This window comes from Cryptomeria japonica, chromosome 9 (assembly GCF_030272615.1).
Source record: "Cryptomeria japonica chromosome 9, Sugi_1.0, whole genome shotgun sequence".
NCBI lineage: Eukaryota > Viridiplantae > Streptophyta > Pinopsida > Cupressales > Cupressaceae > Cryptomeria > Cryptomeria japonica.
Window position 1 is genome coordinate 216,957,495 of NC_081413.1, and position 9,243 is coordinate 216,966,737.

Below are 9,243 nucleotides of genomic sequence, written 5' to 3' on the forward strand. Positions count from 1 at the left end.
GATTGAAAGACATAAGACAATTTCATATACACCACAACAAAATGGAGTTGCAGAGAGGATGGATAAACACTCATGGAGAGGGCTAGGAGTATGCTAAGTGGTGTTGGGATTGAAATTTTTTTTTGGGTTGAGGCAGTAGCCACTGCATGTTATCTGATTAATAGATCTCCTACTTCATCGCTTGTTGGAAAGACCCCTATGGGCGCATGGTCTGGTAAAAAGTCCTCGTTGAGACATCTCAAAGTCTTTGGTTGTGAGGCATATGCTCATGTACCTAGTGAAAAGAGATCTAAATTGGAGAACAAGGTGGTCAAATGTATCTTCATTGGCTATGGTGGCGGTGTGAAGGGGTTCAAGCTTTAGGATCCAGTTGTAGAGAAGGTGCTCTATAGTAGAAGTGTTATCTTCCATGAGCTGAAACCTTCCATGGTAGATTTGTAGCCAGAGAAGGAAAATAAACCGAAGGAGGTAGTTCAGATCCATCCACTCCTAAGAGAGCTAAACTATGTATTCCTACTAGACCTAGTAATGAGGAGAGCTCTAGCAACTCAGAGAGTTCAGAAGAGGAACAAGATCCTCAACCTCAGTCTTTGAGGAGGTCTATGCGTGATAGGTAGCAACCTGACAAATATAGATATTCATCAGAAAGGTTTGAATATTCTATGTTGGATTCCAATTGTATTTATGCTTTGATTGCTAACACTGATGAGCCTAGGATTGTTAGAGAGGCTATGGGTATGCATGATGCAGATTACTGGATGGAAGCCATGAATGAAGAGATGGTTGCATTGAAGAAGAATGCGATATGGGATTTGATACCTTTGCCTAAAGGACACAAACCCGTTGGTTGTAAATGGGTGTTCAAGAAGTAAATTGGTCCAAATGGTAGTGTTGAGAAGTACAAGGCACAATTGGTCGCGAAGGGATATTCCCAAGTGGAGGGAATTGATTATAGGGAGATATTCTCCCCTGTAGCTAAGCTGACATCCATTCGGATTTTTTTATCGTTCGCAACAACTCATGATTTGGAAGTTGAGCAGATGGATGTGAAGACAACTTTCCTTCATGGTGACTTGGAGGAGATTTACATGTCACAACCATAGCACTTTGTGGAGAAAGTTAAAGAGAATTTGGTATGCAAGCTGAAGAAACCTCTTTATGGTCTTAAGCATGTTAGGATTCCCACAGATACTGAGAGGGGGGGGTGAATCGGTATCTAACCATTGAGGTGAATTTCTTAACTTAAAACATACAGAACATATTATAACAGTGTACCGGTATGCAAGAAATAATGCAATAAACATAAATGAAAGTAACCACATAAGAAACACACCATAACACAATGTTTTAATGAGGAAACCTGGTGTGGGAAAAAACTCGGTGGGATTTGTGACCCACAATATTCACTTACTGGCCAATAAGAGAATATTACTGCTACAAGAGGGGCCTGCACATGCAGGAAGGCCAACTGCCTAGAGCTCACTGCTCAATGGGAAGTCCCACTGACTTACAATGTGGATTATACAAATCCAATATCTTGTACTGCTTTACAATAGCATCTATAATGCCATATCTAGTATCGGTTTCTGCTCTGTTCTTTACATAAAACCTTTAACCTATATTTCGCATAATAGGTTTGCCTAATATCTTTTTCTTATCTCCTACAAAATGTCTACAATGATCTCTCTTATATATAAGAGTCATTTTACAACTTGCCAAGTCGTCTTACAAAGTTTTTACAATAATAAACAAAATATAATATATCAAAAATCCTGTCGGCCTCTATGCGAGTGTAGAGTGTGATCTGTTGATGCCGGTGAACTATCTTGCCGGTGTAATGCCTTGCCGGTGCCATAGGATTGTAAGGTTGCTATCAATGACAAAACCTTCAATCACCTACAATGTCTCCTTGGAGTGTGCATATGCCAACAATATCCCCCTTTGACATTGATGGCAACACTCATGAGAAAATTCAAAAGTGTATCCAAAACTTTAATCCAAAAATGTTTCCAAAAATATGTTACCAAAAATATAAGAACTCCCCTTGAGTAGATAAGTTTTTTGCCGGTTATTTTTTCATACTACTACTCCCCCTTTGGCATCAATGACAAAAGTTGTCAAGATGTCAGTAGAGTTGTAGTTTCAACCTTGTAACTGGGTAGTTACAATTTGAAATAGATCTGCCAAAATCAAGTTTATACTCTCCATAAACTTCTTACTGTCTCTTATTGCTGTCTCTGTTCTTTTAACTGTACCGATGAGGTGCTGCATATGCTCTGCCGGTGTTTTCTGTCCTTGTACAAGTGCCTCAGATATTTCCTTCCGCAATGATGCTAGATAGTCCAATCTTGGACTCAGTTTTAATCTCAAATTCTTTGCCTTATTTACTATTCTCTCATTTTCTCTTTCTAACTTAAGTAACTCTTCCTCAAAATTTGTTATCCTTTGCTCAAAAACTGATAATGTATCAGGTGAGTTAACAAAATTATCAGCAAGTTTATTGATTTCATCCTGTACCTTGCTCATTTTCTTATCCATGTCTACTGTCAAAAAGTTTGTCTTGCAGGTGTCTTTGTACAAAGTTTTGTATTCTTTCAATAAGTTACATAGTTTCGATAGAAGTGTGTCAAATTCCCCAGTACACTTCTTTATCTGATCTTCAAAGAATTTTTGCTTTTCAATTTCTACCTTATTCTTCAAAGTCTCTTCCTTTATTTTCTCAATAGTCACTGTGTTCTCAGTGATGTATTTACACAAAGTATCAAGTTGTTTTAAAGAATCCTTATTCTCTATGTTACAGTTAGGAGCAATTACCTTCAAAATTGGGATTGTGTCTTCTATAGCTTTATAAACCTGTGAACTACAATCTGTTATCCTTTTGATTGAATCTAAGAGTATTTCAGTTACATTTGTTGATTTGTCGCCTGTTGAGGAGAAACCAACATTTTGAATTCCGCCGGTGGAGGAAGTAACCAAGCTTGTTGTGACCTCTGGTAGGTCTGTTTGTGTTTGCATTTCCTTAAGCAATGGTTTGTGTACTTCTCCTGTTGCCGGTTGTACTGTTTCCTCATGACTCTGTTCTTGTACTTGTTCCTGTTCCGGAGCCTTTTGCTCTTCTTGTTTCTTTGTCTGTTCTCCTGTGTTATCATTTGCCAGTTTCTCTTGTGTTTGATCAGTTTGCCCAGTTACCGGTGGCTCACTAGCCATGTCTGTCTTACCAGTTGTATCTTTATCTACCACAATGTTGATCTTTTGTGTATCAACATCTATTGTGTACAATACCTCAGGATTAGGATTAGTATCCTTTATGTTCATACTCTCATCTGCCGGTTGATCTTCAATAGTTTTTACCGGTGATGTAATTTGAGGCGGTGGGGATAAGTTATCTTTGACTTTGATACTCAGAGATCCACCAACCTTTCCTTTTCCTTTGTCTCTCTCCTTCTGATATACCTTTATTGGTTTGGGGTTCCTGTATTCTTCCTGTTTTTCTTTCTCAACAAGAAATATGTCCCATGCATTTTCTGTTTCTTCAGTTACCTCATTAACTCTTCCAACCATTAAAGCAATATGCCGGTGTGCAGTAGAGAATACTGACCGGTTGGCTTCATCAATTAAATCATCTATCTCCTTAGGTGAGTTTATTGGATAAACAGCTAGTAACTTTTCAATTTTGATTTTCTTATCAAGCTCTATAACAACTTGTCTTCTTGCTTCCAGTCTTTTGAACAGTTCATCTGATACTTCATTTACAACTTCCATTAGAAACTTCTTATACATGTCCACGTGCAAAATAACACTATTTTCCACTTGTTCTTTTTCATCTGCTGTCAAAGTGTCATAGACCTTTCCTATGTTTTTGAGTTTCCCTTCCTCTGTAATTTCATTTAGAAATATGCCAAAAGGGGCCAAGTTTTGTTTTGATCTCTTCTTCTTCTTGGGTGTCAGTTTCTTCTTTGGTGTAGTCTTTTTAACCGGAGATCTTACTGCTTGCTGTTTCTGTCTAGTTCTCCTAGGTGAGGGTGTGGTTGCCGGTGAAGGATCTCTTTTCCGTACAACTCTTTTGAAAGTTGCAGGCATGTCACTCTCTGAAGAAGTACCTACCGGTGATAGGTGAGTCTTAGGCTGTAGAGTTCCTAACTCATCCTTAGTGATACCGGTTTGCTTTAATACATCTTCTTTAATAGCCTTTGCCTATCTAGAACCTCTTCTCACAACTGCCTCAACCTTTTTCACTCTCTTTTTAGATTGAATTTGTTTTTCTATGGTCTCAGCACTACCAAATACTTCTTCCTTTGGTTCGTTTGGTGCTTCCATGAGTGCTTTAGCATAAGTCTCAATTATATGATCATCTGTCTCATCGCCCATCTCTGTTACCGAGATTGTTCTTAGGATGACTGCTTCCATCCAGATATCATCCTTTTTTATTACAAAACATATATCATCCTTGTACTTGTCAACAATCTTCTGTGATAATCTGATTCTCTTCTTCATTTTGGCCTTAAGTGCTTGAAAGTATTCATGGATATTCTTTTCCTTGTCTTCACCCATGTTGTTGAATAGTTCTGTCAACTGTTTTCCTACCTGTATATCAAATCCAAGTACTTTATAGCCTATACCGGGAACCTGTTTGGTTATGTGTAGCATCAAGCATACAAGAAGATTACCAAATCTAAAAGTTCCTTTCTTATCTTTCTTTATCTTGCCTAAGTTGTCAATTAACTCATCTTTTAACCATTCACATATGTCAATTTTCACATTGTCTGTAACCATATCATAAGCACTTTTAATGCATAAGCTTGAAACTGAGTTAAGTCTATTTGCATGAGTAGCTTTATACCCTAAAATCATGCTAACAAATCTCACATTTATATCTGTTACATCATTTACCCTCAAGGACCTTCTGTCGGATGTTGCACCAGTTAGTTTAGTTGCTAGGTCATTGGAGACCTTTTTAGTCTTGTTTGGTCTTTTATCGGTGGATGGTAACCCTGTGACAACTTTCACAGCTTCCTTGGTAATTTTGTGAATTGCATCTAGCCAGAAAAATTCACCATGTACCCTATTTAAGACTATCCTAATCACATCCTTGAGAAATTCAGGAATGCAGAGGATTTCAGTAAATCCTAAGGTTTCAATGATTTTATGTTCCGATTTTACATTTCCGAAATTATCACATATGACAGATTTATACATTGTTTTGATCTCTTCATCTCCCAATTCCTCTATGTTACAGTGAATGTAAATTTTGGGGTCTTCAGCATAAACAACTCCTTTTGGTATTTGAGAGAAAGCACCTATATTGTCATCTTTCTTTGCTACCTCGGGAACTAGTTGAAATACGGGCCTAGGGCATTTTATAACCTCGACTACAGTAGGGTTTTCTATATATTCAAGTGCAGAGGTGGATGCCATGATGATAAATACCTTTTTCTATCTTTGGATGGATTGATTGCTTGAAGTGCTTCGCCTCTTTGCTTGAAATCCCTTAGCTCTGCAAATTTCGCGCTCTACGAATGTTTGAAATCATGGTGAAATGAAATGGAGCCAAAACCACAAATTTATAATGTTTATTTGCCATCTACCACATTTAATGCATGCCGGTTAAGTAGTCACTTAACATTGTCTGCCGGTAATGAAGTAATTTCCAACTTCTCATCTCTAACCGAGGGAATAATAGCACATGTGTCATTAGATTGCCAAACCCTCAAGGAAACTTTCTTCAATTTAATGAAGAACTTCTTGCCGGTGGAGCACTACTCTTTCCTGCCGGTGAAGCATCACTCTGTCATGTCGGTGAACCATTGATTGGTTTTACCGGTGGAGGAGTATTCCCAACATTTAGATCAGCTTTTCTAATCCATTGTTTTGAAAATTCTTGCTTAACCTCTTCAACTTTTTCTTTACCTTTTAAGCTAGAACTTTTGTTGTCTGCCAGTGATCCTTTACTTCTATAGAATTTTGCAATATGCCCAATCTTGTTACATGCATAACAAGTCACATTATTCTTCTGAATAGCTTTCCCATAACCTATGCCAGTTTGTGTTCTGCATTGATTAGATAAATGTCCAAATCTTCCACAAACATAACATCTCACATTCATTCTGCAATTTTCAGAGTTGTGACCAACTTTGTTGCATTTTGAACATTGACTGGTGGGTGTGTTGATATTCTGATAATTTCTAGACCTACATTCATTTGCTCTATGACCATACTTATTATAGTTAAAGCATTTTCCATTGAATTTATAAGCATTAGGTTGCCTTACCGGTTTGCTGTGATCCTGTGTGTTTGCAGTACCAGAGCTTTCACCAACTTCAAAGCCAATTCCAGAAGTGTCACCTTTAGGTTTTTGATTCTTCAGCAAGTTACCAAGTTCCTCTGAGCTTTTCTTGAATTTTTCTTTATGTTGATTTGTAGTTTCTAGTTCTCTTTCTAAGACTTCTTTCCGCCTCATCAGTTCATTGGAGTCATTCTGAGTGTGCATCAGATCCGTCTTCAATAAATCATTTTCATAGCTAAATCTTGTGTTCTCATTTGCTGCATCACTTAGTCTTCTGGTCAATTCTTCTTCATTCTTCTTCCTATCTTCAATTTCCTTACAAAATCTCATAGTCATATCCTGCATCTCATTCTTTGTTGTCATGTTCTCTTGTTTCAGCTTGTTTATCATATCATTAAGTGATTCCTTTTCATCATTCTCATTTTGCATCTTTTCACAAATTTCTCTTCTCTTATTTCTTGCAATAGTAAGATTCTCTTGCAATGCTTGAATGATATCCTGAGCTGCTTTTAGATCATCTTCTAATTTGATATTTTTCAATTTCTCTGTATCATAGTCTGAGAGAGCTCCTTCAAGTTGCTTCATCAGATTTTCCATCTCTACCGGTGTCAAGATCTTCCTCAAGGTATTAAGCTTCTAAAAATAGAGGACTAGGCTCTGATACCAATTGTTAAGATTCCCACAGATACTGAGAAGGGGGTGGGGGTGAATCAATATCTAACCAGTGAGGTGAATTTCTTAACTTAAAACATACAGAACATATTATAACAGTGTACCGGTATGCAAGAAATAATGCAATAAATAGAAAAGAAAGTAACCACATAAGAAACACACCATAACACAATGTTTTAACGAGGAAACCCGGTGTGGGAAAAACCTCGGTGGGATTTGTGACCCACAATATTCACTTACTGGCCAATAAGAGAATATTACTGCTACAATCGGGGCCTACACATGTAGGAAGGCCAATTGCCTAGAGCCCACTGCTCAATGGGAAGTCCCACTGACTTACAATGTGGATTATACAAATCCAATATCTTGTACTGATTTACAATAGCATCTATAATGCCAGATCCAGTACCGGTTTCCGCCCTGTTCTTTACATAAAAACTTTAACCTATATTTCGCATAATAGGTCTTCCTAATATCTTTTTCTTATCTCCTACAAAATGTCTACAATGATCTCTCTTATATATAAGAGTCATTTTACAACTTGCCAAGTCGGCTTACAAAGTTTTTACAATAATAAACAAAATATAATATATCAAAAATCCTGTCGGCCTCTGTGTCGGTATGCTTCCTTTCTCTGTGGTGCCGGTGGTCTGAGTGCCGGTGTAGAGTGTGATTTGTTGATGCCGGTGAACTATCTTGCCGGTGTAATGCCTTGCTGGTGCCATAGGATTGTAAGGTTGCCATCAATGACAAAACCTTCAATCACCTACAGTGTCTCATTGGAGTGTGCATATGCCAACAAAACAATCTCCTAGAATGCGCTACCCGAAATTTGACACGTATGTGTTGTCATTGGAATTTATGAGATCTAAATCTGACCATTGTGTTTATTACAAAGCTGAAAATGGTCGTATTCTCATTACTGTCCTATATGTGGATGATATGTTGTTCATTGGAAATGGGAAGAGAATGATTTCAGATTGAAGTCTTAGTTGTCAGCTCAATTTGAGATGAAAGATCTAGGTGCAACAAAATACATTTTGGGAATGAAGATCAAAAGGGATAGAGCTCACAGAAAGCTTTGGGTCAGCCAAAGAAAGTATGTGAACTTTGTTTTGGAGAGATTCAACATGACAAATTGTAGGCAGTTAGTTGTTCTAGTGTTACAGGGGATTTTTAACTTTTATTTTTCATGGAATATGGATAACTGTTTAATGATGGTTATTTCCTCTACACTTCTCATGTTCTTGCATAAACAAGGTTGTTTATTCAGTGGAAGTTGGCACAGGGAGATAAGGTTGAATTTTCCATTACACAATGTCTTTGACCATATGTTAAGATAATAGAAAATCAAATCATGAGCTTTATTTGATAGCATCACTGGGTAGCAAAGTTTAAACATCAAGATACACATTATAGTCAACTGGAGGATAAAACTTATAGTATTAAAGCCTAACATGACGATCCTTTGAATGAAGTAGTTGTAGTAAGGCCATATGGTGTGATATTGTCAATTATGGTGGGTTAAATGATCACATTGTATATGCACTTATGTAATGCCCCGCCAGGAAACCCCGAAGGGATTAAGCCATAACACAAGAATAGAGTGCATTTTTTTTTTTTTTAAAAAGTTACAACACATAAGATGCAACAAGAAATCAAAGATTTAGATTACATAGCGGAAGACTTCAACTAACACCTAAAGAGTTTCCCAACGAGATTACTTAAGTTTCACAATTCACTTAACTCACACAATTAATCCAAAAGCTGAATATCTTAATAACGAGATAATTCATAATCAGGATAATTTCTTTCAAAAGATGGAATTATAAATCACCACAAGGATTCATGCATTAAGATCTATTCATAAACTTCATTCAAGCTTTCCATTTAAAATTACAAACCATACATCTAACATTCTAATACACTAGGATATCATCATAACATAAGAGATCTTTCCAAGCATATTTAATTTCCTTACAACAACTGAATATAATTCACTACTCTAAGTTACAATCTTTCATATTCCAACTTATTGCATTTCAAAGGACAATTGCATACTAGCATCAACGATAGATTTCATCTAAACCACTTACGCACTCGATCAACATGGCATTCAAGGAAGAACTGAATATAAGCATTTATAGTTAATTCCAATTATCCACTTAACCATTCTAACATAAGTTAATCATACATGATAAAGCTGAATAAAGGAAACATAAGAGAATACACCACATAACACCATAATGATCTCGGAGTTCACCCCTAAAGGGCTACATCTCCGGGTC